Raw genomic sequence first — 22,685 nt, 5'->3', positions numbered from 1 at the left:
AGTGGTGAGCAGGCAGCTGGTGGAGCTGTGAAACAGTGGTGCTTTGCCCCCCTACCACTCGTGTTGTAGTAGTAGGATTCAGGTGGGAGGGGATTCATGCAGATGCACCTCTGAACTCTGGGTCTGCAGTGCCCAGGACAACAACTGTGAGTGGGGGTGTTAAGGGGTGGGGACACACCATAGGAACTTTGACACGGACTCAAGAATCTGAAGCAAAGACAAACCGCCCTACACACTCTGAGATGGGTGTCCTGCTCATAGTTTTATGATTATGAATCCTGCTACTGGCAGTGTTTTCCCTAATTAATGTTGAGTGACTTCCCTCCTTTCATTAAAAGTTTATTTTCTACACTCAGACTCTATGCTTGCTGTGACAGAGTCTCCGGGTGATGCTCTGGAAGCCAGTGAGGACTCTTGGGAAGCCTCCTCTCTCTGAGCATACTGTCTCCAGAGCAAGAAGCTTACACAGCTTCCACCTTCCTGGGTCTGACTTCGGAGCATTCAGCATCCCCTTCCATACTGTACACTTCCCACAGCAAGTCCACAAGGGCGGGGCTCCTGGGGAAGCCAGAGGACCCTGCACCCCAACTTCACAGTCAGACGTGACTCTCAGCCAGACAGTAAAACAGAGGGTTTATTAGTCAACAGGAACACGATATAGGACAGAACTTGTTAGCAGAGAAATCGGTGACTTTCAGCCCAAGTCCATCTTGTGGGAGGAGAGCCCAGAGCCACAGCTCTGGCCCTCCCCTGTGCCCAAGCTAGTCAAGACTGACTCACTTCCAGCTGCCTGGCCCCTGCCCTGCTTGTTGCTCCTCCTCTGGCCTTTGTCTCACTTCCCAGGCCAAGGGTCACCTGGTCACATCACCCTCCTGGGTCTCAGGTTAAGAAGGGGCACCCATAGCATCCATGCAGGCAGCTGAAGCAGCCCCAGCAAAAGTCACACTGTTATTCCCACCACCTAGACATTAGTTCAATACACAGGGAAACTGAGGCACACACAGCCTTCATACAAAACAGTAAGAATCACATACAATATAACAAGGGAAAATCCCCACTACATCACACTTGCAAGAGGGGAAATATTGCCTCTCAGAGACACATTGAGGTGGTGTGTAATTTTCCCAGGTTAGTATGTGAGGATCCGAGCCAGTTCTGTGTTGTAGTGTTGAAAAGGAACCCCCTAGATATCGAACCTGGCCCTGGTTGCTGCCAGCTCCAACTGGCAGAAGGGTTACACAAGCCTCTCTATCTTCTCTTGCCTGATTCAGGGCTTACCACATGTGCTACTCTACTCCCCAATAGCTATCTTACTCCTCTCCCCCTGGACTTCCTCCTGGCCCTTGTGACCTCGCTCCACCCAGGGAGCGACTGCAGCCTCCTTCCCTGCAGCTCTCTTCTTTTGCTTTTTCTTTTCTCTTTTTTATGGCAAAGTAGACTTCAATGAATAGTCTGCAGCCACTGCCAACTGTAATTCCTCAATATGTAGCAATGTATATCCTCTCGCTCTGCCCTGGTGTCATGTTATTGATTTGAACTGGGACCATATAGATCATTGTTGCAACCATGGTCCTGTAGTAGCACCAAATCTTGTATAAAGGGGGTCAAATGAGGTGTCTGAGACCAGGTTATAGGTTGCTAGTTATGATTATGCTGTCTGTATGCATGTATCATTTTTGTAGTTGAAGTTATAAATATTGGCTCTGTACTGTCTGTACTTCAAATTTATGCTATGCTTCTGGGTGACATCCCAGACAAGTTGGTGTTAGTTCTGCCTAGCCTGCATGATGACCCATGTGTAGAGAAGGCAGATACGCCTTGTAACTCAGCAAAGTATGCAGGGACTTGCACACATGACTCCAGACTCCACTTTGCTGTAATTTTCCACAGTAAAAACAAAGAGTTGTTCTTACACCTGGAAAAGACTATAAGAGGCTGATGCCTCTCCATCTGGTCTTCAATCCTGTTTTTACCTGTGGAGGGACTTTGCTACAAATGGAAGCTCTACACAAATGACTGATGACCCATCCCAGCGGGGGATGTTCTCCAGAGACTTGATTTGAATCTGCAGTTTATTCTATCACTGCTACAAGCCTGAACCAAGAACTTTGCCATTACTGTATGTAATTGATTCCATTTAACCAATTCTAACTCTCATCTATATCTTTTTCCTTTTATGAATAAACCTTTAGATTTTAGATTCTAAAGGATTGGCAAAAGCGTGATTTGTGGATAAGATCTGATTTGTATGTTGACCTAGTTCTGGGGGCTTGATTCTTTGGGATCGAGAGAACCCTTTTTTTTTCTTTTATTGGGGTTTGGTTTTCATAATCATTTGTCCCCATAACGAGTGCACTGGTGGTGATACTGGGAAACTGGAGGTCTAAGGGAATTGCTTGTGTGACTTGTGGTTAGCCAGTGGGGTGAGACCAAAGTCCTCTTTGTCTGGCTGGTTTGGTTTGCCTTAGAGGTGGAAAAACCCCAGCCTTGGGCTGTAACTGCCCCATTTGAGCAATTTGTCCTGAATCAGCACTCTCAGTTGGGTCCCTCCAGAACCAGCATCATTACACCTGGGCCATTCAGGTAACGTACCAGTGCCTTTTTAATAACAGTGCCTTTACACTGTGTTATTTAGGAAAAACATCAGGGAATTTCTGTGTAACCTGAAGCTGTTGGCATTCCTCAGAAAGCTTTTCCCTTTGCTTCTCAAAGCTCTGCCAGACCCAGAAAAGACGATCCATTCTTTCTTCTGCCTTCTGGAGTGTGCAGACTCCATCCTTGGATCTGTTTATGGTCAGTCAGTGCTCTAAACAAAAGCACTTCATTAGTCCTAGTAAGATCCTGAAATACGTTGTCACCCTGAACTCTAGGGCACAAGTCAAAGAAACTTTTTCATCTTTTTTCATTCATCCAGTTATTTTTTGCCATTCCTCTTTTAAATGCATCTGTACTAGGCTTTTGAATTCCTGTTTACTCAAGGGTATTTCTGTGTCAATCCTTCTGTGACGAAGCAAGGGGTTTTCTTGTTGTTTTAAATGGTTTGCATGCAGAGGGTGTGGGACTCAGTTTCCCTGTGTGTTACTGGTTTAACCAGGTGGTGGAAGAGAGAGTTTGTTGTTACAGAGGGCCAGAAAATGGCCTGGAGAATGGATACCCCAGCAAGTGGTGACCTGGTGACCAGGAAGCCCAGCTCGGGTGTCACAGCCAGTTCTGCCCAGTGGGAGAACAATGGGCTGTGGAGAGAGGACCCTGGTGACCTGACCAGCTGGTTCCAGCCAGAAGGGAAACAAAGGATGGATGAGAGGAGAGGCTGAGAGAAGAGGTGTCCAGGCGGCCTGTTTACCTGGGACAGAAGACAAAGGACAGAGGTGGGACTTGGGGGCCAGTGATATCAGATGCCATGGGGGGGTTCTGGGCTGGGAGAGGAGAGCAGGCAGAGTCCACCTAGAGGCTGAAGAGACCTAAATGTACTGGGCTGAGGGAGGCTAGCTTTGAGGCCCTGAGAGTTTCCTATGCTGTGTTCAGATGCTCAATAAACCCTCCTGTTTTACGCTGGCTGAGAGTTGCTCCGGTCTAGAGATCAGGATTGCATTATTCCCTTTGGGTGTGGAGGCCCCAGGGATCCAGAGCAAGTGGAGGTGCTTGAGGGGGCCCACGGTGAGAGACAGGCATGCTGAAGACTCAGAGAGGTGTGGTTGCAGGAGGCCGATCCAACTAAGCAAGACAGAGTGGACTCCTGAGAAGTGCTGTCACACTGAAAGGGGTTCCTCCCAGGGACCATACAGAGCCGAGAGAGAGCACAAGTCCTGAGTGTCTGTGACACCTTCTTTACTGTTTTAGCTGCTTTGTTTGCCATTTCATTTCCTGTTGTCCCAGGATGTGCTGGGATCCAAGCTAACGCTACACGTAGCCCTATCTGTACCAACTTGGTTATTAGAAATATAACTGAATTGATTACATCACTTCTACGTGCTGAGACACCCTTTTTTAGTACCTTAAGGCCTGAGATTAAATCCAAAAAACTGACCACTGCTGCTGGGTGTACATCCCAGATCCAGTTTAATGCTATTGTGACAGTTACATAGTCAGATATTTTTTTAGATGTACTAAATTCCCATTTTGGTATAAATATGCCAGCCCTCCTCTTTCTGTGTTTTTCTTTTTTTCTTTTTTGGACTCATTTATATATATATGACAAAATCAACTCCACGTTTCATATGTATACTGGTTCTCTTTATTTTTAACACCTACTGGCTCTTTTTTACCCTTAAGTTTCTAAAACAAATCTAAATATACATTTGGACATGCAACTTTCCATCCATAGCTAAGATTTCCATGGCTGAAGGTTTTGTCTTTATTCAATTTTTCCTTGTCTTTCAACTCCTGCAGCCTCACTTTAACTCAACTGGCATGTGGAGTTCTAGCATCACATGCTATAGTTTTCTTATCAAATTCCCTACAATCCTCATTAATTTGTTTGGTCATTGCAGTTCCCATTAACTTTGACCCAGAAAGTTAGGTCCAGTACTTTCATTTGTAGTGTAACTAGCATTTCATTAGCAGCTCTCTGTAGCATGCACACTGGTGTGGTAATAAATGCACGGCATACAATTTGGACTGCCTGGGCTTGTGTTAAATCTAATTTGAAAAGTTCTGATTATGATGCTGACCCAAAAGTTTGTCAGCCAGAGTTAATCCTTCATCTTGGCAGGGCCCAGACTAGAACTAGATGACCCTTGTGGTCCCTTCCAACCCTATGGGTCTATGATTCTAGTAACGGTTCTGATTAAGCCTCAGCAGTATTTTCTGATCCACCCTCCAAATAGACCCAGCAAGTCTTGTAAGCAGGTTAATCCTTCTGGTACATTTATCTTTAAAATAGTTTTATGATCTTTCCAAAGTAATTTAGTATCAAATATTACCCCTGCTAATGCAAACCTTTGAACTCTACCTATTTGTTCTCCATACAGATACAGATTACATTCCTTTGTATCCTTCGTTTTTGTAAAGCTCAGTCCTTCGGGTTTAGCAATGAAGAACGTGAAGCTCCAGGCATCTCCCTCAGGCAGTGGCTCTCTAGCACTGTAGTTCTCCCTTTCTTGCTCCTGACCCACAGAGTGCAATCATCTGCGACTAGAGTGACACTTTCCCAGCACGTATTTGTTTGGGGAGATCATTTATCATATTAAGTAAGGCTGGGCTGATGGCACTTCCCGGTGGTGTGCCATTTGGAATATTATATATATCCAACATAACTTTCCCAACTCTGACCTGCATGCTTCTTTTACTTAGAAATTCTCTAATTCACCCATCCATTCTTCCCCTTGTCACTAGTGCACCTGCTTTGTACAACAAGCCTTCCCTCCATAGCATGTCATACACCTTTTCAATAGCTAGAAAGACAGCTATCTTGAAGCCCTCGTGCATCAGATAGTTTTGTTATTCAGTTTCTAATTGAGCAATGTGATCAGTGGTGCATCTTCCTCTCCTAACCCCGATCTGCACTGTATCTGTAATGCCATTGTTTTCCAAATAGGCAGCTAATCTTTCACTCTCCATTCTCCCAATCATTTTACGCAAAAAGGCCATAAGGGCGATCACTCCTTTTCCCAATATAGTGTTAAATAATTCCAAGAGAACACTCAAACTACTTTCACAGAGATATTTAAACAATATGTCATATATATTATCTTTGCTGGGGATCTATTCTTGCTAATATCAATAGCTTTCTCAAGTTTTCTCATTCAGAACCATTTATTAATAGAATCATAGGACTGGAAGACCACGAGAGGTCATCTAGTCCAGTCCCCTGCACTCATGGCAGGGCTAAGTATTACCTAGACCATCCCTTACAGGTGTTTGTCTGACCTGCTCTTAAAACTCTCCAATGAAGGAGAATCCACAAACTCCCTAGGCAATTTATTCCAGTACTTTACTCAACCTGACAGTTAGGAAGTTTTTCCTAATGTCCAACCTAAACCTCCCTTGCTGCAATTTAAGCCCATTGCTTCTTGTCCTATGCTCAGAGATTAAGAACAATTTTTCTCCCTCCTCCTTGTAAGAACCTTTTATATACTTGAAAACTGTTATCATGTCCCCTTTCAGTCTTCTCTTTTCCAGACTAACAAACCCAATTTTTTCAATCTTCCCTCATAAGTTATGTTTCTAGGCCTTTCATCATTTTTGTTGCTCTTCTCTGGGTGTTCTCCAATTTGTCCACATCTTTCCTGAAATATAGCACCCAGAACTGGACACAATACTCCAGCTGAAGCCTAATCAGCATGGAGTAGAGCGGAAGAATTACTTCTAGTGTCTTACTTACAACACTCCTGCTAATATATTCCAGAATGATCACTTTTTTTGAAGCAGTCTTACACTGTTGACTCAGTGGTGCACTATGACCCCCAGATCCCTTTCTGCAGTACTCCTTCCTAGGCAGTCATTTCCCATTTTGTATGTGTGCGACTGATTGTTCCTTCCTAAGTGGAGCACTTTGCATTTGCCTTATTGAATTTCATTCTATTTACTTCAGACCATTTCTCCAGTGTGTTCAGATCATTTTGAATTTTTATCCTATCCTCCAGCTTGGTATCGTCCACAAACTTTATAAGTGTACTCTCTATTCAATTATCTAAATCATTGATGAAGATATTGGGCAGAACCAGACCTAGAACTGATCCCTGCAGGACCCAGGGCTGGTGCAATCATTTAGGAGACCTAGGCGGCCGCCTAGGGCACTGCACTGGCATTTGGGAGGCGCCATTTTCTTCAGCAGTGTCAGCGGCAGCCGGATCTTTGGCCGCCCTGGTCGTCACCAGCATTTAGGAGGAGGGAGCTGGGGCAAGGGGAGTGCGGAGAGGGCCTCCTGCAGCAAGTAAAGGGGGGGCGGCATGCAGAGGAACTCCCTGCCCCACCTCAGCCCTGCCCCACCTCCCCCTGAGTACGCTGTGGCTGCCTCACTTCTCCTGCCTCCCAGGCTTGCGATGCCTAAGCTGATTGGTGCCACAAGCCTGGGAGGCGGGAGACGTGAAGCAGCCATGGTGTGCTCGTGCGCAGAGCAGGGGTGATCTGAGGTGGGGGGGTGCCTCAGGGCAGAGGGTGGGGGGTGGGGATCTGCCACAAGGGGGGCGCCTCAGGGTGGGGGGGGGGAGCTGCCGCGGGGGGGGCACCTCAGGGCAGAGGAGGGAGCAAGGTGGAAGTTTCTCCTAGGGCGTGAAACATCCTTGCACCGGCCCTGGCAGGACCCCACTCATTATGCCCTTCCAGCATGACTGTGAACCACTGATAACTACTCTCTGGGAACAATTTTCCAACCAGTTATGCACCCACCTTATAGTAGTTCCATCTAGGTTACATTTCCCTGGTTTGTTTATGAGTATATCATTATTCAGTATAGTATCTTCATGTTTAGCCCAACTACATAATAGATCATTATTCTCTTCAATGAATCATCTTTTAATCTGGTGGGAAACTTCACTTTGGTTTTCATCATTACTCATCCCTCAGAATGTTTCTGCTAAAACTTCTGCTTTTTCGTTATCAGAACTTCTAACTATGTTGTCAGTCCCAATAAAACCTGGGATGTAGCTATCCTTCATCTGAATTCCATTAATTCTTCTGATTTGTCTGTATATTTCTGATGTCTTGGTATCTTTGTTTATCTCCCCACAGTACTTCCTCCAACTTTCTTTCTTTGATCTTTTTTTATAATTCTAATCCCCCTTAGATCCAGGGATGGAGCCAACCTCCTTAGGGACAATGAATCGATGAATGCACAATGGAAGGAATATTTTGAAGACCTCCTGAATTGTGACTCTAATGTTGATGAAAGCATCTTTGACTTAATCTTTCAACATCCCATCAGCAATGACCTCAGAATCCCCCCAACACTCATCAAGGTAAAGAAAGCCATCATACAGAGGAATAACAATAAGGCATCTGGACCTGCTGAAATTTTCAAAGGAGGAGGAGAAGAACTGGTTCACCAGCTTCATGCCCTAATCCTTAAGATTTGGAACTCAGATGACATCCCACACGATCTTAGTGATGCCATGACCATCATCATCTTCAAGAAAGGAGGCAAATTGGATTGTGGAAACTATCGAGGAACCACCCTGTTGTCCACCTCCAGAAAGATTCTTGCCAGAATTATCTTAACCAGCTGCTCCCCCTGGCAGAGGAAATCCTCCCAGAATTGCAGTGTGGATTCAGACCATCTCGAGGAACTCCCCACCAACTTCATTAAAAATGCTGTGAACAACATCAGTCTCTACATGGCCTTCATCAACATCACAAAAGCATTCAACTCCATCAATTGTGAGGCTCTGTGGAGAATTGTCCTTAAATTTGGATGCCTGCCAAAAAATTTTGTCATTCTTCAACTCTTTCACAGCAGGGGCAAGCACAGGAATTTAATTTGACCACTTTACACATTAAACCATATCAACATACACACATACATGAAATGCATAGAAATAAACAGCAGTACACTCACCATTCCAATGAAAATCCATGTGCCATGAAGCTATCTGAATAAATGTATCCACAACCTCTTCTGTGTTAACACTGTTGTTCAAGTCAGTCTACTGCAAGAATTAACAGTTGTTGAAGACAAGCTTCTGTAAGGCTACTTTGAAGTCTACTAAGGATGTGCTTTTTAACACTAAAACATCTTTCTGCAGTTGCAACTGTAACAAGTAGCATTGCCAAAAGCACCGATAGGCCATAGGCATGCACAGCACATTTCATTAATGTGTGTTCCCAGTGAATTTTATTTATTTTTAAAGGTGAACATTTATTGAATACTCAATCTCCCTCCAGCCCCATAGGGTGAGCGAAGCTTTCTGCTTCCCCCCCTCAGCAGGCTCACCTAATGCCCACAGCCCTTTGCCTGGCAGGGCTTCTGCATGGCTGGAGAGTTACCTGCCCCCAAGGGGCCCCTAGTAGCAGTCGTAGCTGTAGTTGCAACAGTGCGATGACCTTGAAATTTTCATAATATTTTGTATGAAGTCTGTGTGTGCCTCAGTTTCCCCTATGTGCTGCATGTTTAATTCGGTGGAGGAAAGGGTTGTTTAATCTTTGCAGAGACTGAGAGGACCATGTATGATTAACGCCTGACTTTCTGAGGTCTGGGCCCCACATCCATGGAGAACTCAGAAGACAATGGCCTGGACATTCATAGAATCATAGAATCATAGAACATCAGGGTTGGAAGGGACCTCAGGAGGTCATCTAGTCCAATCCCCTGCTCAAAGCAGGACCCAACACCAGCTAAATCATCCCAGACAGGGTTTTGTCAAGCCGGGCCTTAAAAACCTTTAAGGAGGGAAATTCCACCACCTCCCTAGGTAACCCATTCCAGTGCTTCATCCTGCTCCTAGTGAAATAGAGTTTCCTAATATCCAAGCTAGACCTCCCCCACTGCAACTTGAGACCATTGCTTCTTGTTCTGTCATCTGCCACTACTGAGAAAAGCCTAGATCCATCCTCTTTGGAACCCTCTTTCAGGTAGTTGAAGGCTGCTATCAAATCCTCCCTCACTCTTCTCTTCTGTAGACTAAACAAGCCCAGTTCCCACAGCCCCTCCTCGTAAGTCATGTGCCCCAACCCCCTTATCTTTTTTGTTGCCCTCCACTGGACTCTCACCATTTTGTCCATATCCCTTTTGTAGTGGGGGGACCAAAACTGGACACAATACTCCAGATGTGGCCTCACCAGTGCCGCATAGAGGGGAATAATCACTTCTCTCCATTTGCTGGCAATGATCCTATTAATACAGCCCAATATGCCGTTGGCTTTCTTGGCAACGAGGGCACACTGTTGACGCATATTCAGCTTCTCGTTCACTGTAATCCCCAGGCCCTTTTCTGCAGAACTGCTGCTTAGCCAGTCGGTCACCAGCCTGTAACAGTGCATGGGATTCTTCCTTCCTAAGTGCAGGACTCTGCATTTGTCCTTGTTGAACCTTATCAGATTTCTTTTGGCCCAATCTTCCAATTTGTATAGGTCACTCTGCACCCTATCCCTACCCTCCAGTGTATCTACCTCTCCCCCCAGCCTATTGTCATCTGCGAACTTGCTGAGGGTTCATCCAGATCATTAGTAAAGATGTTCAACAAAACCAGCCCCAGGACTGACCTCTGGGGTACTCCGCTTTATACCAGCTACCAACTAGACATCGAGCCATTGATCACTACTCGTTGAGCCTGACAATCTAGCCAGCTTTCTATCCACCTTATAGTCCATTCAGCCAATCCATACTTCTTTAACTTGCTGGCAAAAATACTGTGGGAGATTACCAAAAGCTTTGCTAAAGTCAAGATATATCACATCCACTGCTTTCCCCATATCCACAGAGCCAGTTATCTCATCATAGAAGAAGGCAATCAGGTTGGTCAGGCATGACTTGCCCTTGGTGAATCCATGCTGATTGTTCCTGATCACCGTCCTCTCCTCCAAGTGCTTCAAAATGGATTCCTTGAGGACCTGCTTCATGATTTTGCCAGAGACTAAAGTGAGGCTGACCAGTCTGTATTTCCCCGGGTTCTCTTTCTTCCCACATTGGCACTATATTTGCCTTTTTCCAATCATCCAGAACCTCCTCTGATAGCCACAAATTTTCAAAGATAATGGCCAATGATTCTGCAATCACATCAGCCAACTCCTTCAGCACCCTTGGATTCATTAGATCTGGACCTATGGACTTGTGCATGTCCAGCTTTTCTAAGTAGTCCTTTACCGGTTCTTTCACCACTGATGGCTGCTCATCTCCTCCCCATACTGTCAGTACCTAGTAGCTATTGACCATGGACACAGATCGCTGTGGAGGAAGCCAGCTAGTTTTGACCAGCTGGAGAACAACAGGGTGAGAAGGAGGGAGGTAACTATGTTTGCCTGGGAACAAGAACAAAGGACTGAAAAGGACTAGGTGGGGTTGTATACTGTGGGCTGCTGGAAGCAGGAGAAACTTCTGGACTGGGGTTAAGAGAGAATGCGGGCCTCTGGACAGACCCCATAACTTTGCTGTAACTTTCCATTCTCTGTGCTAACCAAGGACGTCTACACTCTGTTCCAGACATCTAATAAACCTTTCTGCTTTACAAAGAGGGCTGAGAGTCACTGCAGAGACAGGAAGTTGGAGGTGCAGTGCTCCTTTTGGGGGTGAAAGTCTCCCCAGGCATCGAGTCCAGGTGGGATCCGTGACACTCAGCTATGCCAGCCCTTCATTACTCTGCCTGTGGTGAGTAGGGTGACCAGATGTCCTGATTTTATAGGGACAGTCTTGATTTTGGGGTCTTTTTCTTATATAGGCTCCTATTACACCCCACCCTCTGTCCCGATTTTTCATGTTTGCTGTCTGGTCACCCTAGTGGGGAGCTCCAGGCAGGTCTTGTACCCCTTTACATCCTGTTTGGGTGCTGGCTTAAAAGGTCAAAATGAACATGACAGTGCTCCAGCTCCATGCGCGCCCCAAAGCCAACACCCCAGACATGGGAGACAAACTCAGGGCCCGAATCCAGAGCCAAATTTGGCTCAAACAAGAGGCTGCACAGAGCTAGACACACATCACATCAGAGGGTGCTAAGCACAGCACAAAACCTGCTTGGGGCATGACTAGGGCCGGCCAATTACAATGCAGCTGTGCAGACCAGCTTGATGGAGACCTGGAGTGGGGCAGCCTGCCCATTTAATGGCCTGTAGAGCCAGGGAGCAGCAAGCCCTGGCCTAAGAAGAAGCCCAACAAGGAGTTGTTGGGAACCAGCTGATCCAACTAAGCAGCAGCTAATGCTTGGCTCTAACTCCCAGCTGGGAGACATAAGTGAGGACCTAGCCCAGTCCCTTTAGAGACATATGCTTCCCTGAGCATGGGCAGGCGCAGGCTCCAGCAGGGTCGTGAGCCTTGAGCTACTGGGGGAAAGGACCCTGCAGTTGCAGGCCAGGTCAGGGCTATCACTGTTGTTTCTTGTCAATATTTCTTGCCTTTGTGTGGCAGAGGAACATGAGGGCCCATGCTGAAAGCTAACACCAAGCCTGGTCATGGCTGACGTTTGTCCCTAGGCTGCTGGACAGGCCCACCCAGGTTCTAGGGACAGCATGGCTCCTGATGCACTGGTAAAATATGTGTGTTGGGGGATGGGGGGGAAAATTAGAGCCATAGCAGCAGCAGCTGTGCAGATTCTGACCCCAAAGCAGTTGCAGAGCAGCAGCTACCCCAGCCGTAACAACAGTCCCAGCAAAAGCAACAGGAGGAACAGCAGCAGTTTGTGTTGCCTGTTAACACTCGAGAATCAGAGCCCATGGGTGGGTGTGGGGCTGCAGTTCCTTGGGGAGAGGGAGGAGTCCTCTCCAAAATGGGACTACAAGATGACCCTGAGGTTTCCTAGAGCCTTTTGAGCAGGTGGCCAGGATGTACTAGTAGCCCAGCAGGAACTAGTTGCTGAGATTGCACCTGCCTGACAGGAGGCTCAGGTGGCTGATTGTGCAATGGGGATAGAGACAGAAAAGGACTATGGGATACTCACACAAGAACCCCTAGGGCGTAGTGAGGAGGACTAACCATTTGCTCTAGCCTCCTCACCAAGGGCCGGAGCCCGACAACTCCAGCATTTTGTTTCTCACGGCCAAAACTAGAGTGTGGTGCTGGCAGACTGGGTGCCACATCAAGTCGAAGTCCCCCTGCTGAGACTGAGCGCTGACAGATATGCAGCTGGGACCAGGCTGGCTCATCCCTGTGTCACTGTCATTAAATTATGCATGAGGTTATAAGAGTGTGTTTAGTGTTCAGACTTTATTGAGCGCTTGTAAGTTGCTGCCAGTATTCATCTCACTTATAACAACTGCAACCTGTATTGTACGGCAATATTTGTGTGTTTGCACTGTAACCGTGTAAATCACCACATAGGAAAGGAACATTATTAACTAGTGTAAAGTGTGATCTCCATCGACACCAGATGGACAAAACACTTGGGTGTGCTCTCACCGCACCAGCCTGAAGATAAGTCTTGCAAGTAAATTCCTCCCATCAGCTGAGTTTGCAGCTCAAAGCAGAAGTGGGAAAGGGAATAATAAAAAAACCCTAACAAGGAGGAACTGGGCTGTAGCCAGGGCTCTGGGTCCCTCCCCCATCACAGGAGCCTAGACCTTTGGCCCCAGCCTGAGCCCGAATGCCTACACAGCACTGTAGCCCAAGCCCCATGAACCCAAGTCTGCTGACCCAGGCCAGGCCAGCTGCTGTGTAGATGCAATCTCAGAAGCTTTTATAATAAGCAAGCTCTATTACTTTTTGAAACATAAGACTGGCACTCACGTGTGTGTGTATGTACATTACCTGTTTTAACCTTGTAAAAAAAGCACCTTGTTTCCTTTACCTATTAATAAATCTTCATGTAGTTCATTATAAGATTGGCTACAAGTGTTTTCTTTGGGGCGAGATCTAAGGTGCAATTGGCCTGGGGTAAGCGACTGATCCTATGGGGTTGTCAGTAATCTTCATACTGCTGTGAACCTTGGCATAAGGGACCATCTATCACAAAGGTAGGCCTACCTGGGTGGCAAGATAGACTAGAGTACCCAGCGACTAGACCACAGACTGTGACTCCATGTTAAGGCTCACAGGGGCACGTGACTCTTGCATTTGGGGAGGCTGGGCGTGAGCACTGGAAGCTCTGTAGAAATGGGGGGAAGACCACCAGTGCCTGAACCATGGCCCTGCCTCCTGCTGTGCCCTGAGACCCTGCCTCCACTCAGCCTCTTCCTGCTCCCTTCCCCCAAAGCCATTTTGGCTCTCCACTTGCCCTCTCTGCCCCCTCCCGCAGAGAGGCATGAGTGCGGAATGGGGCTTCGGGGGAAGAGGCGGAGCGGGGGTAGGGCCACAGTCCGGGCACCAGTGGCAGCCCCACTTACCAGGAGCTTCCAGCAATGGCACTCCAAAGGCAGTGGGCAGAGCCATAACTAGCTATTTTTGCGCCCAAGGCAAGAATATAAAATTGCGCCCTCCCTCCTCCATTTAATTTCATAGTAGTTCTTTTGTAAAAAAAAAAGAGAAAAATACTTAAATAACAAAAATAATAGTGATAATAGAATGTTTCTTTATTTTAATCATAAGATCCGCATACAAAATCAACTAATACATATAAGGTGTGCATCATAGTGCATCACGAACTGTCAGGGTCGGGGCTGGCAGCCCAGCACAGGGTCGGGGCTCGCAGCACGGGGTCAGGGCTCGCAGCCACATGTTGGGGTCGGGGCTTGCAGCCATGCGCAGAGGTTGGGGTCAGGGCTTACAGCCTAGGGTCAGGGCTCACAGTCACGCACTAGGGTCGAGGCTCACAGCCCAACGCAGGGGTCGGGGCTCACAGGTCAGGGTCGGGGCTCGCAGCTGCTCATCCCAGTCGGGGTTGGAGCTCACAGTCACGCACCTGGGTTGGGGCTCATAGTCCCGCAGCTCCACACAGGGGTCGAGGTTGGGGCTCGCAGCTCACAGCCACATGCCTGGGTTGGGGCCCATAGTTCCGCAGCTCCACACAAGGGATTGGGCTCGCAGCCATGCATTACGGTTGGGGTTCACAGCCCGGTGCAGGGGTCGGGGCTCACAACTTGCAGATGCGCGCTACCTCTCACATAACCGGGTCACGACACCCCAGTTTGAGAACCAATGTTTTATAATTACTGTAGGGTGTATTCTATTTATTTTCCATTTTCATTGTACATTTGTCATGATGCAATGTGCTTATTATGTGATTATAATTTTTCATAAAATAATAAGAATTAAAAAACTTAATTTGTCTTTTTTTGTGCCCCTCAGCTTTGCGCGGCCAAGGCAAGTGCCTCACTTGCCCTTGTTACGGCGCTGGCAGTGGGCCAGCACACCTTCAAAGCGAGGTGCACCGCATTCAGCATTTCTTGCCCATTTGGAGAGGCTTAGCCTCCCCACGCCTCTTATATCCACTGCCTACCTTCAGGCTGTTATAGTGCCTGAAGAGTTTACACTGGATGCTCAGTTGGTGAAATCTAAGAATAGAACCTACAACCAATTTGGGGTTGGTGCCCTCAATCTTAACAGTCTGCCCTGAGGTTGGTACTCACACTCTTGAGTCACAGAGCTGACCACAACACATACATAGTTGTTATAGACTTTAAGAAGCATATGTTAGTACATGTCGAGAGAAATCCCTGACAAAATTATTAGGATGGTACAAATGTGTGTTTGCCATTCCAAAAGTAGAGTATAAGTAGGGAGTGATATCTCTGCCCCATTTGACATCAATATTGGACTAAGCCAGGGAGATGCATTATTCTTAGTACCCTTTAATGTCGTTATGGAAAGTGGTATGATTAAGGCTGTGAGCTTGTCACCGAGGTCATGGAAGTCACAGATTCCGTGACTTCTGCAACTTCTGCAGTGGCTGGCTCTGGGGCTGCCTAAGTAGCTCAGGCAGCTTCTGGGCCAGTTGCATCAGCCGCTGCTGGGGGAAGTCTCCCCCCACCCATCAGTAGCAGCAGGAGGAGTTTGCATGTGGGAGGGGGCTCAGGGCTCGGGGTTGGGCATGGGAAGGGGTGAGCGTTCTGGGCACCACTTACCTTGGGGGAAACTCCCCGGGAGCAGCAACATGTCCTTCCCTCCCTCCCTCAGCTCCTAGCTCTGTGTGGTGCCTCCACCCACAGGCACCGCCCCTGCAGCTCCCATTGGCTGCGATTCCCAGCCAATGGGAGCTGCAGAGCTGATAGCCTGCGTCACTAAGAACTCAGGAAGGGACATGTCACCACTTCCGAGAAGCCAGGTAGGGAACCTGCCAGCCCCATCAATCCCCACTGCCAGCACTCATGCCACTCCCAGACTGCTCCCCCTACCTGCAGTCCCCCCCTGTGCACCTGCAGCAGCTTCAGACTGCCCCCCCCGGCACCCACAGTGCCCCCAGCACCCATAACTTCCCCCCCTCCTCCAAGCACTCCCAAGATTTAGTCAAGGGTGTAGTTCAAGTCATGGACAGGTCGTGGGCCATGGTTTTTGGTTACTACCTGTGACCTGTCCATGACTTTTACTAAAAATACCCGTAGCTAAAACGTAGCTTTAGGTATGATCACTGCACATTTCTCAGGATGGAGTGAATTTAAATTGCCTGCAGCAAACCTTTGGATTTGCTGATGACCTAGCTATCATAGGAGAGACAGAAGATGTGGGACAAAGGGTGACTGGAGGCTGGAAGTGGCAAGAAAAATAGGACTCAAGATCAGTGAGGATAAAACTAAATATATGGGTGTGAGCTGAGGAGAAGATCTTAGACATGCTTACCTAGCAATCAATTACCAAGGACATAATGCATGCATATCATTCATAAAAATATTAGACAATTCCCTCTTCATCACAAGCTCCAGCCCCCCTCCCCCACACAACTCCACCTGTGTAGAAAAAACACTGTTCAATGGATTAGGCCAGTAGCTGAGAACCGTTCAAAAAGTCGATGCTCCAAGACTGCCTGCCATCTTGATGACTCTTAATGTTATTTCATCAGTGAGGTTCACTAGGCATCATCAGCAGGACAGCTGTTTGAATGTAGTATGATAGCTTTGTCTTTGGGACTGCTCAGCAGGACCCTGTGTCAACACAGAGCACACAATGCAGTTCATAATACCCTGCTCCTCTCAGTAACAACCACTTATTTCAGCTCTGCATCTTTGTCACCTGGAGCTTGGATCCTGCCACAAGCACTGCATGGGGTCACCCTTGCAGAACATCCAGAGTCTGCAGCAGCCCACTCTTTCCAAGGAAGCAGACTAATATACTTTGGCTCTGGAGCCTGCTGTGCCTTCCAGTTTGTACAGTGCTGATGGCATGGGGATGGGCTGGCTCATGCCAGTTCCTGTGGGTGGGTCAGAGGGAAGGTCCCTAGGGAGGGGATGATTCCTACCAGTTCCTGAGGGGTGGGTCCCTCTCTCTCTGACCCCTCCATAGAACCTGCCCTCTGACCCCCCCCATAGAATCTGTCCTCTGACCCCTTCCCTCTTGACCTCCCATGGGACCTGGCCTCTGACCCTACCGCATGGGACCCGCCCTCTCATCCTACCCAGCTGACTCTACCTCTCTGGCTGACCCAGCCGCCATGCAAGCAGCCCAGGGCTCTCCATCCCCAGTCGGAGATCCAATGGCTGAACGGAGAACTGGGTTGACCTGGTGGCTGGACTCAGTGCTGCCCTCCTGTGGAAAAATTTGAGATTACCTCCAAAAAAAATAAGGATCGGGGCTGCAAGACTGGGCCACGGCCGCCTGGCAAGCTGCCTTGGGTACACCATCCCCGGCCGCAGCTCAAGACTTCCTCCCGGCAGTCAGGATCGGGCTCATTGAAGGTTTTTTTCAAAATTTGCCAGGAGCTTCCAGGGAGTCCTAGAAAGGTAGCCCGGACACAGAAGCAAAAAAAAATAAAATATTTTATTTATTTATTCATTTATTTATTGAAAAAAGGATTGGGACCGCCAAGACTGGGATCCCGGCTGACAGAGAGGCAGAGTCAGCTGGGTAGGATCAGAGGCCAGGTCCCATGAGGGGTCAGAAGAAGAGGATGGGCCTGATGAGGAGTCACAGGAAAGGGGTCAGAGGGAAGGGGTCAGAGTGCAGATCTCATTGGGGGAGTCAGCGGGCAGGTCAGAGGGAGGTCAGAGGGAAGGAGTCAGAAGCCTTGTCCCATGAGGGATCAGAGGGAAGGGGCAGAGGCCATATCCCATGGGGGGGTCAGAGGGAAGGGCAGAAGCCATATCCCATGAGGGGTCAGAAGGAAGGGGTCAGAGGCCAGGTCTCATTGGGAGGGTGTCACGGAATGTGGGGTAGTCAGGGCCCTACACCCCAGACTTCCTGAGATTCACCATGACTCTCAGCCAGTCAGTAAAATAGAAGGTTTATTAGATGACAGGAACACAGTCCCAAACAGAGCCTGTAGGTACAGAAGATAGGACATCTTAGTCAGGTCCCTCTTGAGGGGTGGAAGCCCAGACCCAGGTTCTGGGCTTCCCCCATCTCCCCATCCAGCTCCAAACTGAAATCCCTTCCTGCTGCCTCCCACAGCCACATCCCTGGCCCCATGTCCAGCCTTTGTCCAGTTTCCCAGGCTGAAGGTGTCACCTGGCCCCAACCCCCTCCTGGGCTCAGGTTATGAAGGGCAGTTGCCATCGTTTACATACTGGCCATCAAGTATCATCCCTCAGTGAACTCACACCCTTATTTCCCATCACCATCTAGTATTGGTGCAGTACCCCGGAGAAACGGAGGCACGCCCCGTGTTAGCAGAAGACAGTAAACTAGTAAAAACCCCATGCAACATTACCTGGTTAATACTCTCTATTTCATCACATCTCTCCCCTCTTCGAGACTGAACTGAGTGGGGTCACTCTAACCAGTGACCTGGGGAAGTTCAGGCTCACCTCTCCGGGACAACACATCAGCTATCACATTGGCACTCCCCTTCACATGCACCACCTCCATATCGTAATCCTGGAGGAGTAGGCTCCACCTCAGGAGCTTGGCATTGGCTCCTTTCATCTGGTGTAGCCAGGTCTGGGGAGTACGGTCAGTGTACACAGTGAAGTATCGCTCACATAGATATGGCTGTAGTTTCTTAAAGGCCCATGCCATAGCCAGACATTCCTTCTCTATGGCCACGTATTTTTGCACTTGAGATAACAACTTCTTGCTCAAGTATATGGTGGGAGGTCTGTTATAACCTTAGTCCCAGATCTGGACCTTAGCGTCCAAAATATGGGGGTTAGCATGAAAACCTCCAAGCTTAGCTACCAGCTTGGACCTGGTACCTGCTGCCACCACCCAAAAAATTAGAGTGTTTTGGGGCACTCTGGTCCCACTGAAAAACCTTCCCTGGGGACCCCAAGACCTAAATCCCTTGAGTCTCACAACAAAGGGAAATAATCCTTTTTCCCTTCCCCCCTCCAGGTGCTCCTGGAGAGATACACAGACACAAGCTCTGTGAAACTACCCTCTCCGTTCCCAATCCTGGAAACAAAAAGCACTTTCCTCTTCACCCAGAGGAAATGCAAAATCAGGCTAGCAAATCCAACCCACACACAGATCTCCCCTGATTTCTTCCTCCCACCAATTCCCTGGTGAGTACAGACTCAATTTCCCTGAAGTAAAGAGAAACTCCAACAGGTCTTAAAAGAAAGCTTTATAAAAAAAGGAAAGAAAAAATACAAATGGTCTCTCTGTATTAAGATGATACAATACAGGGCAATTTCTTAAAAGAATATTGAATAAACAGCCTTATTCAAAAAGAATACAAATCAAAGCACTCCAGCACTTATATTCATGCAAATACCAAAGAAAAAAAACCATATAACTTACTATCTGATCTCTTTGTCCTTACACTTAGAAACAGAAGAATAGAGAGTAGAAACTACTTCTCCAAAGCTCAGAGAAAGCAGGCAGACAGAAAACAAAGACCTCAGACACACAATTCCCTCCACCCAAAGTTGAAAAAATCCGGTTTCCTGATTGGTTCTCTGGTCAGGTGTTTCAGGTGAAAGAGACATTAACCCTTAGCTATCTGTTTATGACAAGGTCTCTCCCACTTTTCATCAACCTGTATTAACACTGCACCCAGACCCGGGTCTGAGGTGTCCGTGAACACCGAAAAGGGATTGTCAAAGTCTGGGTTTACCAGAACTAGGCCACTGACCAGAGCCTCCTTCAGCATACAGAGACCCTTCTGGCACTGTCTGGCTTTCCCTTATTGCTCAGCTCAGTTAATGGGGGAAGCTATGGAGCTAAAGTGTGGCACAAATCTTCGATAATACCCCACCATCCCAATAAAGACCTGGACCTGCTTTTTATTTTGGGGAGGGGGACAATCTCTGATCGTCTCTACCTTGGCTGGTTCTGGATTTAGGTGGCTGCTCCCCACCTGGTGGCCCAGGTAAGATACTTCAGCCATCCCCACCTTGCACTTCTCAGTTTTTATGGTCAGCCCAGCCTTCAAGAATTGGTCCAGCACTTATTTAACCTGAGATACATAGACCTCCCAGTTCTGGCTAAAGACACAGATGTCATCAAAGTATGCCACGGCAAAACACTTCATCCCACTCAGTAGCTGATCCATCAAGCACTGGAAGGTAGCAGGTGCCCCCTTGAGGCTGAAAGGCAGGGTCAGGAACACACAGAGCCCTAGAGGGGTTATAAAGGCAGATTTCAGCCTGGCATCTGCATCCAGTGGCACTTGCCCGTAGCCCTTTGCAAGATCCATAGTGGTACGTTAGTAAGCTCATCCCAGCTTGTCTAGGAGCTTGTCAGGCCTGGGAATGGAATAGGCATCAGACACGGTGATGGCATTAAGCTTCCAATAATCCACACAGAACTGGATTGACCCTTCCTTTTTGGGGACCAACATCACAGGAGAGGCCCAAAGGCTGGAAGATGGCTGGATTACCCCCAAAGCCAGCATGTCACTGACCTCTTTTTCCATGTCCTGAGCAGTTTTCCCTGTGACTCGGAAGGGGGAGCATCTTATAGGAGGATGTGATCCTGTCTCCACTCGGTGGATAGTCAGATTAGTGAGTCTAGGCTGGTTGGAAAATAGCTGTCGCTGCGGTACAAATGCAGCACCCCTCTGATCTCAGCTTGGGGGGCAGGTGTTAGCTGATCAGCTAGGGGAATTGTTTCCAGGGAGGAACCAGCTTCTGTCTCAGGGAATAGATCTACTAAAGGGTCATCTCCCTGCTCCTGACAATTCCTACACACGGCCAACACCACATTCCCCTATCATAATATGGCTTCATCATATTAACATGGTACACCTGGTGGTAGTGTGCCCAGTTAGACAATTCCACCACATGGATTACCTCATTTAGTTGCTTGACAACCTTGAAAGGGTCTTCCCAGGTGGCTTGTAGTTTGTTTTGAGAACCATCACCTGGCCTGTGCCATGCGGTCATACCAGACCTTGCACTTCCTCTGGGCTTTGGCCAGATTCTCCTTGGACAAGCCAATGAGCTCAGCAAGTCTTTCTTGAAAGGTCAAGACATACTCCACCACTGATTCTCCATTGGGAGTGTCCTTCCCCTCCCATTCGTCTCTTATCACGTCTAGGGGCCCCCTTATCCTTCTTTGTATAACAGTTCAAAGGGTGAAAACCCGGTAGAATCCTGGGGCTCTTCCCTGTACCTGAAGAGCAGGTGAGGTAAATAATAGTCCCAGTCCTGCGGGTGCTGGTTCATAAAGGTTTTCAGCATCATCTTTAGACTTCCATTAAACCCCTCCACCAGCCCACTGGACTGGGGATGATATGCTGAGGCCCAGATGTGCTGGACCCAACATTTCTCCCACAAGCACCGGAGCAGAGCTGACATGAAGTTGGATCCCTGGTCTGTCAGGACTTCCTTGGGGAACCCCACTCAGCTGAAAATGGTCAGCAGCTTGTCTGCCACTGTGCCTGCTTCGACAGAAGACAAGACCACTGCCTCGGGGTAACGGGTAGCAAAATCTATCACCACCAGAATGTATCACTTCCCCAACCGGGTTGTCTTGCGGCGAGGCCCCACTATGTCCATTATGTCCTTCTGAAAAGGCTCCTGTATGATGGGCAAAGGTCTCAAAGCCACTTTCCCCTTGTCCTGGGCCTTCCTCACACTCTGATGGATCATAGGATCTGTAATGCTGTTGGACAGTATTGAAGACTCCAGGCCAGTAAAAGTTCTGTGGCAGCCTCTGCCTAGTATCTTGGATTCCTTGCTGTCCTGAGAGCGGGATGTCATGGGCCAGCAGGGCGGTGAGCATAGGCGCCGACTTCATGGGTGCTTTGGGGCTGGAGCACCCACAGAAAAAAATTGGTGGATGCTCAGCAATAAGTTGATTCACGGTGCAAGCGCTGGGAGGGGGGAACGCGGCATGCTGGGGGAAGGAGCAGGGATTTGGGGAAGGAATCTAATAGGGACAGAGAGGGGGCGGAGTTAGGGCGGGGACTTTGGGGATAGGGTTGGAATGGGGGCAGGGCCAGGGGTGGGGAAAGGGTGGGGCCAGGGGCAGGGAAAGGAGTAGGGGCGCAAGGGCACCCACCAGTGCCAGAGAAAGTTGGTGCCTATGGAGGCCAGTTATATGGGCCCGTGGTACCCAGGTTCCAGCAATATTCAGGGCCTGGGGGACGGCTCCACCAATGTTTGAGGCCGGGTCTCTCCCCTGACCCCGCCTGCCGCCCCGGCACACCTCCCTCGAGTGTCCCCCGGCCCCCACTACAGTGAGGGGCAGCAGGAGGGAAGGAGGCGCACATGTGATGGCAGCACTCCCCCCCTCCGGGCACCTAGCCCGAGCCTCATCCCCCCACACCCTAACCTTCTGCCCAAGCCCTGGGCCCCCTCCTGCATCCCAAACCCCACATCCCCAGCCCTCACCCCTGCACCCCAACCCTCTGCCTGAGCCCCTCCCACATCCCAAACCCCTCATCATCAGCCCCAACCCAGAGCCCTCACATTTTTACATTTTAAAAAATATATATTGGCTGTTGTCATGGAGGCGATGCACTGGAGCTACTCTGTATGAATCCAGCCAGGAGTCTGGGGGCCCTTCCTCTCTCTGAGCATACTGTCTCCAGGGCAAGAGGCTTACACAGCTTCAACCTTCCTGGGTCTGACCTCGGAGCATTCAGCATCCCCTTCCACATTGTGCACTTCCCACAGCGAGTTTGCCCAGGCAG

General features: G+C 48.6%; 1 pseudogene; it reads left to right on the top strand.

Moving 5' to 3' along the window:
• The window catches only part of LOC115655216, a 55,427-nt pseudogene that overhangs the window by 21,815 nt on the left and 10,927 nt on the right, over positions 1-22,685 (top strand).

Source organism: Gopherus evgoodei, chromosome 7 (assembly GCF_007399415.2).
Source record: "Gopherus evgoodei ecotype Sinaloan lineage chromosome 7, rGopEvg1_v1.p, whole genome shotgun sequence".
NCBI classification, from domain to species: Eukaryota; Metazoa; Chordata; order Testudines; family Testudinidae; genus Gopherus; species Gopherus evgoodei.
This window is presented reverse-complemented; position numbering and strand designations above follow the sequence as displayed.